Source organism: Nuphar pumila, chromosome 11 (assembly GCF_984573655.1).
Source record: "Nuphar pumila chromosome 11, dmNupPumi1.hap1.1, whole genome shotgun sequence".
NCBI classification, from domain to species: Eukaryota; Viridiplantae; Streptophyta; class Magnoliopsida; order Nymphaeales; family Nymphaeaceae; genus Nuphar; species Nuphar pumila.
Window position 1 is genome coordinate 39842767 of NC_143259.1, and position 22915 is coordinate 39865681.

At 37.0% G+C, this 22915-nt stretch overlaps 1 protein-coding gene across 1 annotated transcript in view; it reads left to right on the forward strand.

Moving 5' to 3' along the window:
• LOC149822291 (sodium-dependent phosphate transport protein 1, chloroplastic-like) overlaps positions 1-22915 on the forward strand; it is a 214064-nt gene that overhangs the window by 166908 nt on the left and 24241 nt on the right. The window contains exons 11-14 of the transcript XR_016426025.1: positions 729-866; positions 2156-2257; positions 2756-2821; positions 3743-3827. The gene's annotated coding sequence lies outside the window, so the exon portion shown is untranslated. The remainder of the gene's footprint in view (positions 1-728; positions 867-2155; positions 2258-2755; positions 2822-3742; positions 3828-22915) is intronic.

The window sequence follows — 22915 nt, forward strand, 5'->3', positions numbered from 1 at the left end:
GAGACCTTGGTCAAACAATAAAAAGAAAAATAGAAAAAACAAGACAAAATAGTCCCTAGTGAACCCTTCTAATTACAAGGGGTAAAAAGATAAAAATGCCTCAGGTAGGCATGACAAATTACAAAACTGCAAAATTATATATATATATATATATATATATATATATATATATATATATATATATATATATATACATTTTAACAGTATATGCATACATAAAGAATGTGAGCTTGAATACATCAAACGGCCATGGAGTGGAACCTTGAATACCAAAAATGTTTATCCATCCCTTAACTGTAATGCATTTGAGGTTTATGCACCTAGACCAGAAACAATCTTAAAGAAGTCACTCCTATTCGGGGTTAACACAGGGGCTTCAATTGCTATCTTGAGTTGTTCTTCCTTATAGTTTTGGTCCCTTCCAAGATCTTTTCCTTCACACATGCTTAGCATAGTATCTTGTGGAACTCTGGAAGCATGAGCTCAGTATTCATAGTCATTGTCTCAAATGGTATATAAATAAAATTTTTTTTTGAGACGTAAAATTCAATTTATGAAGAAATAGTGGTGATAAATTTTGATATCATTCTAGTATCGTCCTAATATTGGAAAATATTACACTTGCCACTTCTTTACTATATTTTAGACATAAATTGCATCTTTTTTTAGCAAGACTAAGTAATTTTTTTTGCCCCTTCTCTTTTTTCTTTTTTTGCTGGTTAAATCAGGTATTAAAGTTCAACCTCACAGAATCTGGGCTATTCTGTGTCTTACCATGGTTGACCATGGCTGTCTTTGCTAATATTGGAGGGTGGATTGCAGACACACTTGTGAGCAAGGGGATTTCTGTCACAACAGTTCGTAAGGTAATAGTTATTTTTGTGAAAAAGTGGCAACCGCAATGTGAGGATCTAATCAGTTTGCAATAGAAATTCACATGCTCAATGATTAAATTTATTATCATATTCACTGTTGTTGTTCAATTTGAACTTCAAACATAAATGAACTCATTATGCCAACCAAAAGAAGGGAAAAAATCCGGATGGCCACAGAAGTTCTAATGTACCTGTTTCATTTAATCTCCTTTATATTCAGTTCTGAATCCATTCCTCATATAAACCTTTACTTGCTTTTAGTAATCCATATGGTATTTTAGTTAGAACACTAATGTTCATAATTTTGGTTCTATGTTCAGAAGAAAATTGCAGTCATAAAATTTTCCTAGGAATAGAGGAAATATAGTGGTTGTGATTGGTCTATGTTCATAACAGTCACAGCTTATCATGTAATAGAAGCTGGATAATTCGGAGAATCATTTTAAGTTTTAACAACATATAAAACTTGGGTGTACTACAACACAGTTTGGAATCTAGGTTGCAAAATCTAAGAAATAAATGAATGGGAAGGACACTTTCCCATCCCCCTAAATTCTATTTTTTCCTTTATATCCTCCTCTCTTCTCTACTTATTTATTCCACTTGTTTGAATCTCACTTAAAACTTTATTTGCCTATGATTTCTGTGGAATATTATTTTCTTATACCATTGTATTTCATACCTGTGATGAAACTGTCCCTGATCATTCACTTCAACTTATATTATATTTACAATCTGAGAAGGCGTGATATGCTGGTTTAATTATATGGTTGTTGTATGGATTGCTAAGAGGCTGAGAGAGTGAAGAACATTTTCATCAGTTCATAGCAAAGAATTATACGAGTTGACGAAACCAACACTGCACAAGATTATAGAAAGAGGGATACAAAAGTGATACACCACAAATAGTCCCTTCAATATGAAATGCATCCATTTCAAGTAGAAAGTTTGATACCTCTATGTTGTGCATGATATTGTGTTTGTGTGTGCACATATATGTGTGCACACATGCATGTCACCTGCACATGCATAAGTGCAATCTAATTTGGTATTCTTTTTCATTTTTGAGAAAGTAATGCAGAGTTGTTTCTCATAGAGCAGTTTCTAGTGATTCATTGCAGTAGAAATAATGGGTATACGTTAGAGGCATTAAGCATTAGGACACAATTCCCTCCTTAGGTTCATCCTAAGATTTTATTTTCTCTTTCAATATTTTTACTGATGAACCCTCAAGGCTCCTTCACCTGTTGCTCTGCTTAATAATTCTTGATGTGCTGCAGATTATGCAATCCATTGGTTTCCTGGGACCAGCTTTCTTTCTCACACAACTGAGCCACATCAGTTCTCCAGCACTAGCAGTACTGTGCATGGCTTGCAGTCAGGTATGCCATGGATTTCTTTCTCATTTTTTCCGAAGTTTTGCATTCTACTGTTTTATCAGAATTCTACAAGTACCTATGTATGACTTCTGCTATGCATTCTACTGTTTTATCAGAATTCTACAAGTACCTATGTATGACTTCTGCTACTATCCTCATGGTATATCTGATTTTCTATAGATCCATAATGCATTTAAGCACTGTTAAGAACCGAAAAAGATCTGTCAATGTTCTGGTCAACAGTGAGTTTTCTTTCTGCTGATATCGTGCATGGGCAAAAAAATAAACCTTTTCCAACTTTTTTTTTCCTTCCAATTTTTTATTAGTCATGCCCTTTTGCTCTTTACTTTGCTTCTTGTGAACAGATTTTTTTTTTTGAATTTTGGACTTATATAATTTCTTCAAATGTTAATATTTGCTGTTACTCTGTCATCAATCTAGTATTGTGTGTTTCCCTAGTAGTTCTAAAATTCTAACACGATTTTTTATTTGGTTTACCAGGGAACAGATGCATTTTCACAATCTGGTCTCTATTCAAACCATCAGGACATAGGTCCGCGTTATGCTGTAAGTGTCAGATTTCTTCTTGTCTGTGCACCAAACAGACTGGATTCATTGAAATTAATTTTATTTAGTGACCATATGGAACTAGGTTGCTCATGTGGTTTCATATGGTACCAATGAATTTAAATGAACTGGATAGTGTTAAGAGATGAACATATTGCTTCTTTTGCTCTCCAGGAGTTATCAATATTAAACTCCTTTATGATGAATGTATATGAAAAAGATTAGTCTAGCAGTCACTGATATTGCTGATATTTTGAAAATATTGTGATAATATCACCATTTTAAGGTAAGCTGCTAATATCGGCAAATTATCTCTGCATGATATTATCATGATATTTTTGTGATATTTTGAAAGATTCTTATTTTTATACATTTTACACCTAGTTTTCAAGTTTTTTGTTTCTTTTGTATTTTAAAAACTTTAAAGTTTGTTTCTTTATATTTTTGCAAGAAAAATAATACAAAACCTATTAATTTCTTATCTTTCTTATTATTATTTTATTATTTTAATTTTTACAACTTTTTGAGATTTTCTGGAGTTTTTTCCGAGGAAAGCCACTTTTTGAAAAAAAACTCCGAGAAAAACCCTTGTGGAGAAATGGCCGAGAACTATATTGGTGACTATGGTCTAGCATATGTTTTTAAAGGTTATCCTTTTAAAAGGGTGAAGATGCATGCTATGATTCTCATATCAAGTTTCAGTTAACTTTTGTATCCATGAATTCCTGCCTTCTATCTTTCTCATCTCATAAATTTATGAGATAATAAAGCATTAGTGCCATTGTCCAGGCACCCTTTCATAATAGCCCTGCCTTCACATCTCTTTTCTTCCATAAATATTTTAGAATGTTTAGTCTTCTTGCTTCTACAAGATAAATGAGTATGTCTGTCCTGAATGAAGCTTTATCTTTTTTGTTACAGGGTGTACTTCTTGGATTGTCAAACACAGCTGGAGTATTAGCTGGTGTCTTTGGGACAGCAGCCACTGGTTTCATACTCCAACATGGTTAGTTGGTCTCCTTTTCTTCTATTATTTTTTGTCTTTTGGTTTAACAAATTGCCTTGGTTCTAGAGGATGTGCCAAAATCATTCCAAAGTTGATGTTTTTATAAGGCAAACCTTATTAATCTGAAGAAAATTTCAAGTTTGCTCAAAGAATTTGTTTGTTATTGTTGAAATCTTTAAAAATTCAATATTTTGTTAAGATAAACCTTGTTAATCTAAAGAAATATTGAAGTCTTCTCATTGCAAGGTATTTGTGTGACCAAGAAAATGCTATCATTTATTTTCTCTTTTGAAAGAACAGTACTGTTAAGGATAGCTCATAATAGAGGTATTTTTAGTCCAAGTTAGAAGGAACACATTTATACATTATAATATGTAACAGGGACATACTTATAATTTGTCTCATTATACCTCATTATAACTAGACATGTTGGTATATCCCTCCTCATTAGAGGGGTCTGTTAGAATCTCCACCTGTACCGGTATCGAGAAAGGAGAGAGAGAAACGAAGAAGAGAAGCAAGAGGGGTCTGCGGCTGTCACGATTTTTGTTAAAAGGAATCATGACCTAAAACTCATATTAATACTTGAATGTACAGTATGGGTCTGGATCCATTTTAATATCCAGACCCGAAGAAAAGAAACAAAAGTAACAATAGTAACGTACATACAATAGGTGGATGTGGGTCGGGTCTGGAGTCTTGATATCCAGACCCGAGACCCGTACACCTAAACACCTTTTTCACCCCCCCTCAAGTTGATCATGGTTTTGAACCATGAACAACTTGTCTTTAAGCATCCAAAAACGATCTTTTGTCAGGTTTTTTGTAAATATGTCTGCAACTTGTCTTTAGTGTTGACAAACTCAGGCTCAATCTTTTTTTCTTCAACTTTTTGTCTTACAAAATGTTGGTCAATCTCAATATGCTTAGCACGACTGTGGTGAACTGGATTGAATGACATGTTGAGAGCACTTTGATTGTCAAACAACAATGTAGAGCGAGCAATCATTTCTCCCACTTCAGTTAGGAGATGCCTGACCCATGTGGCTTCGACAGTAGCTGCATCCATGGATCTATACTCAGCCTCAGTGCTTGATCTAGCAACAACCTTTTGTTTTCTACTGCTCCAAGAGACTAAATTCCTTCTAATAAAGACACAATATCCTGATGTAGATCTTCGTTCATCGGGATCCCCTGCCCAGTCTACATCACAGTATACAGTAAGTTCGCGATCATTCTTGCCCAACGACTGCGATGAATATATCAATCCATCCCCAACGGTCCCTTTCAGATATCTAAGTATCCTCTTAATCGCTTCCATATGTCCAGTACGTGGTGTATGCATAAACTCAGACACGTGATTGACTGAATAAACAATATCGGGTTGAGTGAATGTGAGATACTGCAACATTCCTATTAGACTGTGATACCTGATGGGGTCGTCACACAGATCTTCATCATGAGCACTGAGTTTTTGGAGAAGCACACTTGGAGTTCCTAGAGGTTTGCAGTCTTTCATGCCTGTCTTGCTAAGAACATCCACGATATACTTGTGTTGAGTGAGCGTCAAGCCATGAGCTTGGTTTTCAACTTCTACACCAAGAAAATAGCACAGGACACCAAGATCTTTCATTTTTAATCTCTGACCTAGTAAGTTTTTTACTTCTTTGATGTGAGCTTCAGTGTAAAGCCCGTTAAAAAAAATTCGTGTCATACACGTGTCGGACATGTGTCGGGGGTTTGGTCTGCTGTGTCGGGCCCGGATCCAGGTCCGAACCGGACCTGAGCCTAACCCGGGTTCTCGAAGCCTTGAGAACTTGCGTCTTTTAAAAGACGCAGGAGCCTCGGGTGAGGGGTAGAAACCCTTGCCCCTTCTCTCTCCTCTCTCGTTTCTGACAGCTTCCTGGCAGACGTCGGCGATCGAAGCCACCAGTGACTTCCATGCATCGACGAACTCCCCGTCGCCGACGATCGTAGCTGTCGGCCATCTCCCCCTTCGAGCTGGCGTCGGCAACCCATCGTCGGCCACCATCTTCTCCCTCTTTGTCTGCAACGATCGGTGACCCCTGGCGATCGCGTTGACGGCTTCTGAGCATCAGTAACCCACTATCTCCCACGATCTCCAGGAACCTCCATCAGCTGACGACCTCGTTTCCTTGACGGCCACCTGCGACATCGCCGCCAACCTCCCGACTGACGGTCGGCTGCGCTAGAACACCGGAGCTGTCGGCGCCCCTTCTACTCAGCCTCTCCCCTTGTTCTATACGTACTAAACCTTTCTATGGATAAACTCTTTTCTATCTTTTGCTCACTGTTTGGCTTAGTTAGGAAATGGGTTTGTGCTGTCTTTTTGCTAACGTGCTCTGAAGAATCGACTTGTGCTTTTATCTAAAACCTATGGTATATTTAAAAATCTTTGCTACAAACTCTGACTTTCGAAGGTAATTTCATTCAAATCTTCTTGTCTCAAGTCGAACTTCTGGGTCGTTATAACTTTTATTCGCCGGTAGCCCCCAGGTATGTAAAACCCTCTCTCTCCCTGGTCTCATCGTGTCGGCAGCGGGTTTCGTCCCCCTGCCATTTGTTGTGTCGATAGGGGGGCTCCGCCCCCCTGTATTTGAGTGTAGAATGCACTCATATTTATAATTGAAAGTTTCCATACGTTGAAAGTTTCTATACGTTGAGGGTATGAAAGGGTGTCAAAACAGTCCATTTTGAACGATCAAAACGTTTGAAAAATAAAAAGATACGCCTTTTTGAAGTTTCAGGAAAAATGGCAAAATTAGTCGACTGGAACAGTAGTTAGTCGACTAATAGTTAGTTATTAGTACACTGACAGTTATCGTCGGTCGACTGATCTGTTAATCGAGCCGTTTGAAAATCTGAACTTTTGAAACTTAGTCGACTAGAGATAAAATTAGTCGACTGATAATATCATCAGTAGACTGAAAAACCTTTCAGTCGACTGCTGCTAAATTTTCTGAAAAACATACATTCTGTCCGGTCGACTGATAAAAGCCTTCGGTCGACTAATTTGACAAAAATGACTTTTTAGAAAATATAGCGCGAAAGGATTAGTCGACTGGTAAGTCTATTGGTCGACTAATAAACACGAAAATTTAAGAAAAGAGTTTTATAAAAAGATTTTCATGAGGGGTTCTTTTAGAAAAGTTTTTCTAAAGACTTTTTAAGTAAAATGCAACCAAAATATGCACTCTAAGTAAGGCTCTTACAAGAATCTAAGACTTTTAATGAATTTAACATTTGCACACTAGTCTTCAAAGATTCTTCAAAGAACTCTTCAATGTCTTCATTGCCTTAGCTGAAATGCAGTTGATTTCACTTGCTCATCATCAAAACCTTGTACTTGAAGTATCATGTACGACTTCATTGTCGTAACACCCTCCTCCTTTATCCGAGCTTGGGACCGGCAGTGTATAACTAAACAGTTATACATAGGCGGAGTTACTTCAAATACTCAATATACAAAATAAATGCACAATGTTTATAAGCTTTACACCATAAAAGAAGTGCAATAAATGCACAGTGTTTATAAGCTTTACATCAAAGAAAGTGCAATGAATGCACACTGTTTATAAGCTTAAGGAGACAGCTCCTTACTGTAATACATTCATACAATGAGCTCACATAGCCCTTATTTATAAGCATACTTCAGAGACGTTGGGCTATTCCCAACGGCTCTTATTAGAGACGTTGGGAATCAGCCCAACGTCTATCTTTTTAAAACTGTGTACACAGTCAGTGGCTGACTGTTGTACACTATACACAGTCAGCCACTGACTTTGTACAAAAACATTATATAAAAAACAAAAATAAGAAATGGAAAAAATTCCAAAAATAAGGAAAAATAAAAAGGAAGAATTACAATCATATTAAAAAATATGAATATGCGTAAAATAAAAAAATGACTAAAATACCCCTATAGGAAAGAAATATATATTTTATATATATAAGTAGATGGATATGTGTACATATATATGAAATATATATATGTATATGTATCTTCTTTTATATATATAAAATATATATAGAAAATACATTGTCTTATAAATTACAATTTAACACCCCCCTCAAACTTAGGGCAAGATGACCGAAAGTTTGCCAAGGAGGAAATTGAACAGCAGAGCACACAAAACTTTGGTGAAGAAATCTGCCAATTGATATTCTGAAGTTACATATGGAAGATCTATAACTTCTTTCGGATACGCTTCCCGAACATAGTGACAGTCCATCTCAATGTGCTTAGTTCGCTCATGAAAAGTATGATTTTTGGCATTGTATATTGCACTTTTGTTATCACAGCATAGCTTGGTGGGCCCTTCTATTGTGATCCCATGTCTTCTAATAGTTGATGAATCCATACAATTTCCATGGTAGTAGTTGTCATGACACAATATTCAGCTTCTGTTGAGGATAGAGACACTTTTTGTTGCTTCTTACATCTTTATGAAATCAGCGAGTCTCCTAAAAACACACAAAAACCAGTGGTGGAGTGACGGTTATTTGGGTCACCTCCCCAGTCAGAGTCAGTATAAGCAATTAATTTTAATTCAGAAGAAGTGGATAAGAATACTCCCCTGTTTAGATCTCACAATCCGCAAGATGACACTCATGTGAACTGATGTTGGTGCATGTTGGAACTGACTTGCAGTATGAACTTCATGAGAGATATCCGGTCTAATAATACTCAGATATATCAAAGATCCCACAAGCTGTCTGTAGGGGGTGGGATCGAAGAGAGGAATACCATCATCAATCTTCATTTTGGCTCCTACTATAGCAGGAGTTTCACAAACCTTATCATCTGTAATACCTGACTGGTCAATAATCTCAGAAGCAAGCTTAGTTTGAGATAAAAAATACCCTCTATGAGAGTATGCTACTTCAATACCCAAAAAATAAGTTAGAAATCCCAAATCAGACATTTCAAACCTATCTTTCAAAATTGATTTTATGCTTTTAACCCCTTTAGAATTACTTCCGGTTATAAGCATATCATCCACATATAAGAGCAAAATGACAATCTCTGCATTGGTTTTTCTAACAAATAAGACAGTGACAGTGAAACAGGAAGAAAAACCATTTTCTAACATTACGGAGTTAAATCTATCATACCAAGCCTTGGGGGCTTGTTTTAAACCATGAAGTGCTTTTCGAAGACGGAGCACTTTCCCTTTGGGAGTCTCCATTCCTGGTGGAGCATCCATATATACCTCTTCATTCAGATCACCATTTAGGAAGGCGTTTTTAACATCAATTTGATAGATGTTCCATTTATTGATTGAGGCAACGATAATGAGACATCGAACAATGACCATTCGGGCTATAGGGGCAAAAGTTTCTTCATAGTTAATCCCGTATTCTTGACTATATCCCTTTGTAATTAATCGAGCCTTATATCTCTCAAGAGATCTATCGCTCTTAGTTTTTACCTTAAATACCCATCTACACCCTATTGTTTTCTTACCCTTAGGAAGATCTTGAAACTCCCAAGTCTTTGCCCTGTTGAGAGCTGAAAGCTCACATTCTATTGCTTTCAGCCATTCATCATTCTTTTTGGTTTCTTTGAAGTTTTTGGGTTCTATATAAGAATGAATGGCGCTAAGGCAGACTCTATGTTTAGGAGTAAACGAATCATATGAAATAAACCTAGAAGGCATCTTTCTACTTCTCTCAGTTCTTCGTAGGTTTTCATTATTTGTTGAATTAGACCCACTAGGTTCACTGGATTTTTCAATTGCACTCCTAAAACTATTTTTATCTCTATGACTATATGTTATAGGATCTCTCAATGCTCCTTCATTTCTATGTTGAGAGATAGGTGGATGGGAAGAGCCATCTTCTTTATCATTGACGTCATTATGAATGAAATCGTCATCACTATCATCATCATGTGCTAACATTTCAAATAAAAAGGAGTAATCCATGTTTTCTTTAAAGGGTTCACTCCTTTCAAAACCATTAACATTTTCCAGAAAACTCACATTTCTGAAAACATATAGCTTGTCATTTATCATAACAACGAAACCCTTTTTGGGTTTCAGAATATTCAAGAAAAGCGCATGCAATGGCTTTTGGTGAAAGTTTGTCGTTCTTGTCAGTAAGAACTAAACATTTGCAACAAAAAATTCTCAACCGACTATAGTCGGGTTCTTTGGTATACAATTTTTCAAAATGCGAGATATTATTCAAGTTTTTTTAAGGTAGCCGATTTATCAGATAGACAGATGCTAAAGCCGCTTCAGCCCAAAAACCTTTTGGGATGTTTTGAGAAACAAGTAATGTTCAAGTTGTCTCTATTATATGTCTATGCTTCCTTTCGGCCAGTGTTGTGAAAAGTGTTGCGGCGTAGCGAGGCGCTCCACCAAAATCTAAGGCGATGCGTAAGCCTCGAGGCGCAAAGCGTAAGCCTCAAATTTTTTTTTATTAAAACTTAAAAAAAAACTATAAAAAATATCTAAAATTATAAATAAATAAGAAATGCTTTATTAATGAAGCAACAACCAACAAAAAATAAAAAAACTCAAATAAATATGGAAAAAATATGATCTATGTAAGTATCTAAGAAATAAAATCTGAGCATTCATTCAATAAAAAATTAACATTAACAACAAAATGCATATTAGCAATAACAACATGTGTGGCTCGAAGCAGAAGTAGAGGGTGGAGCCAAGGCTGATCCAATTGAATACCTAGGTACCTTTTATGCTCACAATTACAATATCCTAGGAAATAATAAGATCATATATGGGTCAGGAGACTGGGGACAAGGCTGATCTTTTGAGGTTGGGATGTAGTAGCCATGGCAAGTAACTTTTTCCACTTTGGGCAAATAGGCTTGATATGCCCCGGTTCCTTACAAAAATGGCATAAAAGCTTGCTATAATCCTTCTTCTCTCCTTGACCACTTGAGTTTTGATTCTTGAAGTGAGGAGGCTTGTAGGTCCTTAAGTTGCTCCCCGGTCTTGTGACGACATTAACTCTTTCATTTTCTTCATTATAGGAAGGTGTAGCTAGAACACTTGGGTTGTTCTTGCTTATACTCATACGAGTCTCTTCCTCACTTAGTTTAGTAATTACATCTTCAAGAGAGGGGGAAGTGAAAGCGGATAAAAGAGAAGATCAGATTTGTTCAAATTAAGGCCTAAGCCCATTCAAAAAATTAAAAAAGCTATCTTCTTTCAATTGTTTATTACGAAGCTCTATGGCTTCTCCACTTCACTTGGGTTGAAGCATAGCAAGCTCATCCTAAATAGAAGAGAGTTCGGCAAAATACTCTCTTATAGTCATCTCTCCTTGATGAAGAGTTAGAGCTCTCTTTTGGAGGTAATATTTATGAGACAAGTCCCTAGAGGTGTACATCTTCTCAAGGTACTCCCACGCTTGAGAAGCCTTCTTAAACTTGATAATATTGGCGTTAATTCTTGTTTCTACGGATGAGAAAATCCATGAGAGGATTTTAAAATTCCTCATCTCCCATTCTTGATGCTTTTTGGTGTAGTCTTCAAGAGCCTTGGCTCTTTCTTCGCCTTCAAGGATTTTTATTTCTCCTTTCTCCATCAAGGTTATCTTTGGCTCCGGTTCAGGAATCGAGCCTTGAACATAACCCCAAAGCCCTTTTCCTTTAATATGAGTCTTCATGTTTCCAGCCCAGACGTGATAGTTGGACCCATTGAGTTTGAAGCCGAGAGAAAAATGAGTCTTTTTCACTCATTAAAGAGGAGAGTTGATGAAAAAGAATATGTAGCACAAAGGATTTTTAGACCTTTCTTGATGGAAGAGTCTTCTAAAATATTGGATGAACAAGCGAATCCACTTCAATCACCAAAAAAATTGAGGGCACACTTTTCGAGGCACCCGAAAAAGTGAGAATCCACACAATCTTTTTTTTCTCCAACCTTGCTCTGATACCATGTGAAGAATCCTTGCAAACAATCAAGTTTTCAAATAACTTGGTACTTCAAATACTCAATACACAAAATAAATGCAAGTGTTTATAAGCTTTACACCACAAAAGAAGTGCAATAAATGCACACTGTTTATAAGCTTTACACCAAAGAAAGTGCAATGAATGCACAGTGTTTATAAGCTTAAGGAGACAGCTCCTTACTGTAATACATTCATACAATGGGCTCACATAGCCCTTATTTATAAGCATACTTCAGAGACGTTGGGTTATTCCCAACGGCTCTTATTAGAGACGTTGGGAATCAGCCCAACGTCTATCTTTTTAAAACTGTGTACAAAGTCAGTGGCTGACTGTTGTACACTATACACAGTCAGCCACTGATCGTGTACAAAAACATTATATAAAAAACAAAAATAAGAAATGGAAAAAATTACAAAAATAAGAAAAAATAAAAAGAAGGAATTACAATCATATTAAAAAACATGAATATGCATAAAATATAGAAATGACTAAAATACCCCTACAACCAATACAAGAAAGAAATATATATTTTATATATACAAGTAGATGGATACATGTACATATATATGATATATATATATATATATAGAAAATACATTATCTTATAAATTACAATTTAACGGTTCTCAAACATCTCTTCTTCTCGTTGCACACAATCTGGGGAACATGCTTCATTGGAACTAGCAAAAAGTTCTGAACTCAACCAAGGATAGTAAACTTCAGTTGTGTTGGAGAACGTATCCGTTGTGTCGGTACCATAATCAAAATTTTTCTCATCAAAGACAACATTTCTTGAGATTCTGATGCGTTTGTTGGTTGGATCATAACACCTATATCCTCTGTAGTCATCTGCGTATCCCACAAACCTACACTTCTGAGCCTTGTCCTGAAACTTGTTTCTCAGGGACTGATCAATATGCACATAACAAACACATTCGAAGACACGCAGATCGTGATAACTAGGGTGAGCTCCAAAAAGACAATAGTAAGGGGACTTATTTTCCAGAACCATAGGCAGTCTATTTATCACATGAACGGCAAAATGAAAAGCTTTTGTCCATAGGTTGGTGGGAAGGTTACTGTCATGAAGCATACTCATGGCACTTTCAACGATATGCCTATGTTTTCGCTCAGCAATCCCATTTTGTTGTGGGGTGTGTAGACAGGACACCCTTCTTCCTATTTCGTTATTTTGAAGAAAAGAAATAAAATCACGAGATGAGAACTCCCCACCTCCTTCACATTGAAAAAATTGGATGGACTCAGAAAATTGTATTTTAACCAAGAAAAGAAAATTTTGAAACAAAAGAAAGACTTTCGACTTATTTTTTATGAAATATATCCAAGTGTATCGAGAATAGTTATCAACAAAGATCAGGTAGTATCTGCTCCCAATTCCAGAAACAATTGGGGCAGGTCCCCATACATCGGAACAAATTATCTCAAAAGGTTTTGAAGCTCTCTTATTAATGGAATGAAAAGGCAATACATGACTTTTGCATGAAAGACAACTCAGACACTTCTGACTTCTCTCATTCCCATTGAGACTTTCTTTTGGAATGAGATTATTAGAGACAAGTTTATCAATAAAATGACTCCCACATCGACTATGCCATAAGAAAGGCTTATTACATTCAAAAATACTAAAAACATTGACAGAAGAGGATGAACACGATTCTAATGAAGACTTCGAATCCAGATGAACAGTACATATTGCCTCGTCTCTTTTCTTCAGCGAATGTTTTCCTCGTACGTAGGTCCTTGACCTGCACAAAGAAGGGAGTGAATTCAACTGAAACATTATTATCATCAATAAGTTTGGAAACATAGACAATATTTTTGTTGATGTCGGGAGCGTGAAGAACATCAGAAAGTTTAAGAGTGGAATATGACATGGGAATGACAGTTTTTCCAACATGAGAAACAGGATGGTGGGATCCATCTCCAGTGACAATCTTACTTTTTCCAAAATAAGGAATAAGGTTAGAAAGTTTACCTGCATCGCCTGTCACATGAGTTGCTGCCCCTGAGTCGACAAACCAAGTGCCTTCATCACTCTGCTTCAATTTCAACTCTGACAAGGCGGATATCAGTAGATCTTTAATCTCTCCATTGTCTCTGATATTTGTGAACTTTCTTTTGGTTTCTGTTTGTGGACCCTTTCCTTTATTTTCTAGATTATGCCAACAATTCGCCTTGATATGCCCCATTTTGTTACAAAGGAAGCAAGTGGGGATGGATATTTGTCTCTGCGCATGAGTTAACATATTGGGAGTGGGAAGCAGACCACGTCCTCCGTGTCCACTTCTCCCTTGCCCTCCTCGTCCTCGTCCTCTACCATAAGTCACTCTTGTGGCAAAAACTTCTTGGGAATTTTGTGTGAATGTGAGTTTCTTTAGAGAAACCCTTCAGAGTTATTTCATACTGAATTAATTTAGCTCATAGCTCATCAAAGGTAGGAAGGACAGGGAGGCACAATAGTGAAGTTACTATCATATTGTAGTCAGATCCCAATCCACTCAGAGTTTGTTGCACCATGTCACTGTCACTTACCGCATATCCTATAACTGCAAGCTGATCTGTGATAATCTTTATCTTGTTCAAATATTTCATGATGGTCATGTAATCTTTTCTTAGAAACTGAAATTCTCTTTTGAGAAAAATCATCCTCGCTTGTGAAACCTGTGAATACGTCTGAACCAGTCGCTCCCAATGTTGCAGTGTTGTACAATTGTCAAGGATGGCAACAAGGACCTCTTGAGACAGGGTAGAAGTGATGTATGCAACAACTGATTGATCTTTCCTTTCCCAGTTGAGAAATTCTGCATTTTTGACATACACGATCGAACTCTCCCCTTTATCATCTTTCTCTTCTCTCGGGACAAATTTTGTTGGGACTGGAGTGGTTTCATCCAGGTGATCTAAGAGACCTTGGCTCCTTATAAAAGGAATAATTTGTCTCTTCCAAATCAAGCAGTTTGAGGTATTCAACTTTTCAGAAACGAGTTGGTTGAAAAAACTTGAAGAAAGATTTGATTAAGAGGAATAAGGGTCCATTGAGAATAAAATTCAACAAGAGTGTTCATGAAATGCTCAGCCCTTTTTTTTTAATGACCAAGAGATCACAGACTGTCGGATTCAGAGAATAGAGATACTAAACCTTTTTCTATACACTCAAAGAACGAGATTGACGTGATGAAAAACACTTTCACACGTTAGATACATTTTTAGACAAGTATAGAAAATGAGAATCAGGAAGGAAATTACACAGCAGAAATAATAAAAAATCACGAGAAAAGCTGGAATATTTGAATATATAAAGGTAGATGTGTGGAGGAGATTGGGCAAAAGGGAGATCAAACAAATAATATCAACAAAAGGAGATCAAGCAGATAATATCAAATGAAAACAGATCTGAAATAGGGGTCGTGATTGATTTGGTGTTTCACGTGAATTGATTTCAGCGATTCACGTGAAATACAATCACCCCTTTTTCACGGTCTGGGTTCACATGAACAGGATTCACGTGAATCTCAGATCCACGAGAATATCAAGCCCACGTGAGATGTGGGTACACAGAAAATTTAAATGAGAGAAGAAGAAAGTAAATGAAGAAGAGTAGAAGAGTAGAAAGGGAGGGAACGAAAAACCTCAAATCTCTTATCGTCGCACCTGTCGAAAACCTCTTCGGCCTTTAGATGGATCTCGGCTCTGATACCATGTTACAATCTCCACCTGTACCGGTATCGAGAAAGGAGAGAGAGAAAAACGAAGAAGAGAAGCAAGAGGGGTCTGCGGCTGTCACGATTTCTGTTAAAAGGAACCGTGACCTAAAACTCATATTAATACTTGAATGTACAGTATGGGTCTGTATCCATTATAATATCCAGACCCGAATAAAAGAAACAAAAGTAACAATAGTAACGTACATACAATAGGTGGATGTGGGTCGGGTCTGGAGTCTTGATATCCAGACCTGAGACCTGTACACCTAAACACCTTTTTCAGGGTCATCGCAACTCTCTCTCTCTCCCCCCTTTTATTTCTTATTTCATGGCAAACACCCTGAGTTGAAACTTGACATTGAGCAAGAGGTAAGTGTAATGAAATACGGGAAATGCAAAAACAATGTCTTACAAGATCACAATCATAAAAGTGCACAAGCACAAACAAATGCCACTAAGGGCTTACAAGATCACAATCACAATGTGCACAAGCACAAGTCCACTATGGGATAATACAATAACTTACAAAGGGCAACAACAAAAGCACTAAGTGCATATAAAACATTAAAGAACTAAATAGAAAAAAAAAACATAAAAATATTCATCTTTATTGAGCATAAATGCTTAAGAGAAGCATTGAAAAATGAAAGTGGATAAAAGCCTCTATTTATACACATGCAAGAGAGAGAGAGACATCAATAGAGTTGTTGGACTGTTCCAACACCTCTATTGACTAGTCCACTCTATGTTGACTAGTCAAAAAAGAACCTAACAGCTATATTTTGTGTTTGACCAAATAGTCCCTATAAAAATAGAAAAAGACAAAAAGAAAACAATAAAATAAAGTACTAGTTTGCCCCTAATGGGCACAACCTATTACAAGAACTGAAATAACCAAAATACCCTTAATGGATATTTACTTATTACATCATTTATAAATAAAATGTATATATATGAATATATATATATACAATATGAACAAAAAATATATATATGTATGAAATTACATATATATACATGTACAATTTAACTGTAAGTTCCTGGTCAAGTCATCGAGCTGTTGATTTCCTCCTATATGTTCTTATTTTTTCTTCTCCTTTCATATTTTCCTTTTTATTCTTTTCCTAAATCTTTACCCATAGTTTTCTTTCTTAGATCTGATCAGATATAATCATGTTGAATTTGATTAGATTTGATCCTTGTCATATTTGAAACTCTTTCTCTCTCTCTCTCTCTCTCTCTATATATATATATATATATATAGATAGAGAGAGAGAGAGAAAGAGTAATTCTATGGTGCTCTGGGAGTACCTACACCCACATACTAGAAATCATAGTTGTAGGTTGGATCTTCTCAATCAGACCTTATAGATGTATTCAACAAAGTTTATTTGATAGGAATCATGCTTTAGATCCTATTTTTTACATATAAAATAGGATTTTTTAAGCCATGAAATTTTGTTACTGTGATCATTACAAAAATTTTCCTCGTTGTTTTCTCTTTTCCTTTCTAGCCTCTATTCCCTTTTTGAAGGGGAATAAAAGATAGAAAAGAAAAGTGAATGAGAAAAGGAAGAAGAGAGAGGAATTTGAAAAATTTGGGGTGTTCACAGTTACATTATAAGCCATTGATTTTTAAAGGTCTTAAAAGACCTACTTGTATGCTATAATCACATGATCCAAAATTTGTTTTCTACTAAATAATGCTTGTAGATCATATCTACAGGGTCTGATCAACAAAAAAGTTAAACAAATTTGAAAATCTCAAGCTTTTATTAGGTGGGAGTAGGTACTCCGGGAGTACCCTATCATTACTAATATATATATATATATATATATATATATATATATATATATATATCTTCTCCTTTTTCTCTAAAAAATACTCTAAATAAAACTCATCCTTTTTTCATATATTCTTCTGCTCTTTCTAATAAAATAACCTCTTTTCCTTTTGACTTAATTCATTCTGATGTTTGGTGGCCGGTTCTTGTAACATCCATATCTTAAATCCTACTATCATGTGACCTCTATTGATGATTTTAATGGTATGTGAATATTTAAGTTGAAAAGTAAAGAACAAGTTTTTTTTTCTCCATGTTCCAGTGATTCAAGATCTATGTTATTCTAACCTTTCGTACTGATGGTCGGGGTGATATCTGGTGCATTTATTGAATACTTACATGATAATGATATATTGCATGAGATGTCTTGGAACTCTTGTTCTAAGACATCTGAACAAAATAGTTGTAAAGAAACCCAATAGTGCACAGGAACAGAGAGAGAGAGAGAGAGAGAGAGAGAGAGAGAGAGAGAGAGGAAAAAATCGTAATACTCATTAGGGCTAAACACCTCTTGTTTAAACAGAGGTTTAGCCTAATAAACAAATTACAAAGAGGTCCCTCATTATTTGTAAAATTCTAAAGAACCATCTTTTAAGAATAAATAAATAACTTTAAGGATAAAACACTTGAAAATAACTAATAGTCGACTAGTCTTAACACTCCCCCTCAAGCTGGAGTATAGATATCGATCATGCTCAGCTTGCTGCAACATTTTGAGAAACTGGGCCTAGCAAGAGGCTTTGTAAACATATCTGCAACTTGATCCTCCGAGTTCAGATGCTTGGTAGAGATATGTCCAGCTTGAACCATATCTCTTACATAGTGGCAGTCAACTTCAATATGTTTTGTCCTCTCATGAAACACAGGATTATTTGTTATATATGTAGCTGCCTTGTTATCACACATCATCACCATAGGAGATGAGACCTTCACTTGAAGATCATTTAATACATTTCGAACCCACATCAATTCAGTTGTTGTTTGGGCCATAGCCCTATATTCTGATTCGGCACTCGACCTAGCAACCACGGTTTGTTTTTTACTTCTCCATGAAATTAAATTACCTCCCATAAACACACAGAATCCAGTGGTAGATTTCCTATCCTTAACAGATCCAGCATAATCAGCATCAGAGTAGGCAACTATCTCCAGGGTTCCCCCTTTCTTGAATAATAACCCTTTTCCAGGGGAAGATTTTAAGTACCTGAGAATCATCATTGCAACATTCCAGTGTACTTCATTCGGATTTTCCATAAATTGGCTAATCTTGCTTACTGCTAAAGCAATATCCAGTCTAGTCACAGTCACATATAGTAGCTTCCCTACTAATGAGCGATAACTTTTGCTATCCACAGGTTTTGACCCTTCTTCCAACAACTGAACTTTGTGATCCATGGGAATATTTGTTGGTTTGGCTCCCAACATTCTTGTTTCTTTTGATAAATCAAGAACATACTTACGTTGAGATAGAACTAAGCCTTCACTGCTTCTGGCAACTTCTATACCCAGAAAGTATCTAAAAGGACCAAGATCTTTTGTAACAAAATGCTTTTGAAGATGAGCCTTTGTAGCTGCAAAATCGTTCATATCATCTTCTGTAAGGATGATGTCATCCATATATACCACCATAACAACTAGACCTGAGTTAGTTTTCTTGATAAATAATGTGTGGTCTGACGCTGACCGCTTAAAACCAAACTTTAATATCACGTCAAACAACTTTTGAAACCATGCACGAGGACTTTGTTTCAGACCATATATCGCCTTCTTTAACCTGCACACCTTCTAACACTCCCCCTTAACCTCGAACCCAGGAGGTTGCTGCATGTATACTATTTCTGACAGATCCCCATATAGAAATGCATTTTTCACATCTAGTTGACACAGACACTATCCATGGTGAACAACTACAGAGAGAACTAGACGGATGGTACCCATTCGTGCGACCGGAGGGAAAGTTTTAAAGAAATCAACACCATATGTCTGAGTATAACCTTTTGCTACTAATCTGGCCTTGTATCTTTCAATAGAACCATCTAAGTGGTACTTAATGGTATATACCCATTTACATCCAACAATGTCTGATCCACTGGGGGATTAACCAGGTCCCACGTCTGTTGAGACAATAAAGCATCCATTTCCTCTTGCATTGCCTGCTTCCATCTACTATCAAGCTCTGCTTGTTGATTGTAATAACTACGAAAAATAGGGAGATTCGGGTCTTGGATTCCTTCACTGGATCCAAATGGAGTAGGCAATAAGGTACGAATCGTATGAGTTGGGTCGAATTCACCATGGACCCAAATGGATCTGCTTAAGAATTTGCTCAAGTGGGGTCATTTCGAACCCACGTCAATGGATCCACTTTAAAATTCACCGGTTTGAATGGGTTCATAACCTATTACAGACCTGGATCCACTTTAGAGTAGATCCGGTATGGTGGGTTATCGGGTTCGAACCCGGACCCGTTCCCCTTTTAATTAAAATTCGAGCATAAGAATCGTGCATGGGGCACGATTCTTGCCTAAGGGTGCAGATAGCAGAGATCGGGGGAGGGGAGGGGTTACAGCAGGGTAACCGACTCTCCCAGTTCATCGGTGACGAGGGGAGGGTCGCCGCTATAAAGGAGGTAGGTGGATAGGATTGGGCTCTCATGCACCTCTCCTTCCGTATTTTTTTTTTCCACCTCTCGCCTCTCATTCCTTTACAACATCAGAGTGCAGCAAGAAGCACGATCTTGGAGGTACCTGAGCTCGGTCGTCAGCCTTGTTCTTCTTCGTCCGTCGCCGGAAAAGAAAAGGTAGGATTCTGTCCCTGATTGTGTTGGGTGTGGACTGAATCGGGTTGGGGTTGGGTCGGTCAAGGGAAACCCCGATTATTATCGCATGTACGAGATTTTTAATTCATTCTTGGTTGTCGGAAAATCCAACGCTGTGTCGTGGGGTTACCGGTAAGGGTAACGATAGCATTGGGAAGGGAAGATGCTTTCGTACCTAACCCTAAACCATAAATCCCCAAATCAAATTGATTCGGGGGTTTTCTTGCTAAACCATAAATCCCCAAATCAAATCGATTTGGGTGTTTTCTTGATAAGCCCTAAATCTTGAAATCGGAACGGTTTGGGGGTCATTTCTTTCCTGATTTGATTCATTCTCTGGAATACATTGATTTCTTGATCGTATATGTTTTTAATCAGATGGGTTTCGGATTTGTTTTGTTTTTCTCTTAGGCGTAATGGTTCTTGATCATATATGATGTTTGTTAGATTGATTTCTTTTAACCTATTGCATTGGATTCTAAATAATATGTGAATGCAAGGTGTCTTGAATCTGTCGGCGGATGATTTCCATTCAATATGGACAACCTAACATAGATTCTTTTAATTTCTTTAACTTCTTGAATAAACCTGGATTCTTGTTGTCTGCGTCGGATTCTAGATTAACTAAAATTTGTATATGCTGTATCAGATTCCATTTTGTTTTATAAGCCAGAATTTCGTTTCAACAGTTCAAAAGAATAGTTTTAGCAAATAAGGCGGAAATAAAAGCTTTCATCTGACTTCCAATTTTTGCATCAGACACAAAATGAGATATAGGATATAAGGTACATTGTCGCATCCCCTTACATAGAGCTATTGGCCTGTTATCATCAACATGAGGATCACTGTTATCAGGAACACTTACCTCAGGAGAAGAAGGAGAGGGCTCAGGAGGAGGTGGAGCTCTACGCACATATACCAATGGGGGATTGTGAAACCGTGGGGAAGGTAGAGTGGAACCCGGTAATGGAGGTACATATTTCAAAGGGAAAGGAGGAACAAGAAGGGGAAATGAGTCATTTAGATCAACTTACATCTGAGATCCAGTATGAGAATAATATGGAACGGACTCCAGGAAAGATACATCCGCACTGACATACTCCCGATGAGAAATAGGGTCATAACATTGATAGCCCTTTTGTTTTTTGGATAACCTATAAAAATACATTTAATTACTTGAGTAGCTAATTTATCACGGTCAGGTCCAAGTTTATGCACAAAGCAACTATACCCAAAAACTTTGGGCGAGAAAGAGAAAAGAGGAGCATTGGGATTCAGGATGTGCAAAGGAATTTTATCTTCCACGGATGATGAAGGCATACGGTTGATCAGATAACAGGTTGTGATAACAGCATGACCCCAATAGGAAGCAGGAACATTGGATTGAATCATAAGGGTATGTGCTACATCAAGAAGATGCCTGTGTTTTCATTCAGCCACCCCATTTTGTTGGGAAGTATAGGCACTGGAGGTTTGAGGTTGAATGCCATGGTCTTGATAAAATTGCAACAAGGCTTTTGTTTTGAACTCAAGCGCATTATCAGTGTGGATAATCTTAACAATAGATTCAAACTGAGTTTTTATTTCAAGAATCAATGACTTAATAATACTAGGAACTTCAGATCTTTCTTTTATTAGGAACACCCAAGACAACTTAGAAAAATCATCAACAATAACAAGATAATATCGACACTGAGTCCTAGTAGGAATCTTACTAGGACCCCATACATCTGCATGAAGAAGTTCAAAGACCTTATGACTGGACTGACTCTGACTAGAAGGGAACGAACTCCGATGATGCTTGCTCAACTGACATGCTTCACACTGAAATGAAGTAGTAGACGGAATTTGAGGAATGACATGACGAAGCTTTCACAATGACGGATGACCAAGACGACGATGCCACTGAACAGGACTCGAGGAATAGTCGACTGCAGCAAAATTGTTCCCTACTGGATGATGTAAGTAGTAGACTCCATTTTCTTTAGAGCCTCCACCAATCTTCTTCCTTGTCAGCAAATCCTGAAAATGACAACCAACAGGATCAAATATCACTCTACAATTTAGCTCTTTTATAAGACAAGTCATTGAAAGTAAACTTTGAGGAAATGAAGGAGCATGAAGAATATTTTTCAAATGCAAGGAAGAAGATATAGAAACATTTCCTTGACCAACCACCAGAGAAGAGCTCTCATCTGCTAATGAGACTCCCCGATGAGTAGTAATATCCTTTAGATCTGAAAAATAATGAGAATTTCCACACAGATGTCTGGATGCACCTGAGTCAATAATCCACTTATCATTGAGATGAAGATGGTTCCCTGTTGCATAGGCCACACCGGCTACAGGAGAGGAGGAGCTTGCAGGACGATGAGCTACTGGTTCTTCATATTCAGCACGACTCAGGGAAATGCAGTCACGGGGAGACGAGGCTTCATTTGCATTTGCTACCTCTAGTTTTGTAACATTAGGCCTCGATGCAGGAAAGGCAGGCCGTCCATGTTTATCCCAACAATGATCTTCTAAGTGCCCGAATTTTCCACAAAATGTGCATTGAAGTTTACCTCTACCTTTCACACCTCTTGTAACGCCCCAAAATTTCGACTTGTGATTTCGAAAACCTTATCGAAAAAACCTTTCAAAGATTTAAAGTTTATTATTTAAAAAACAACAGCGGAAGACATTTAGAAAGGGACACAAGTCAACAATCCTGGGTACGTTAGCTGAAAAACCATCATTCACATGTACAA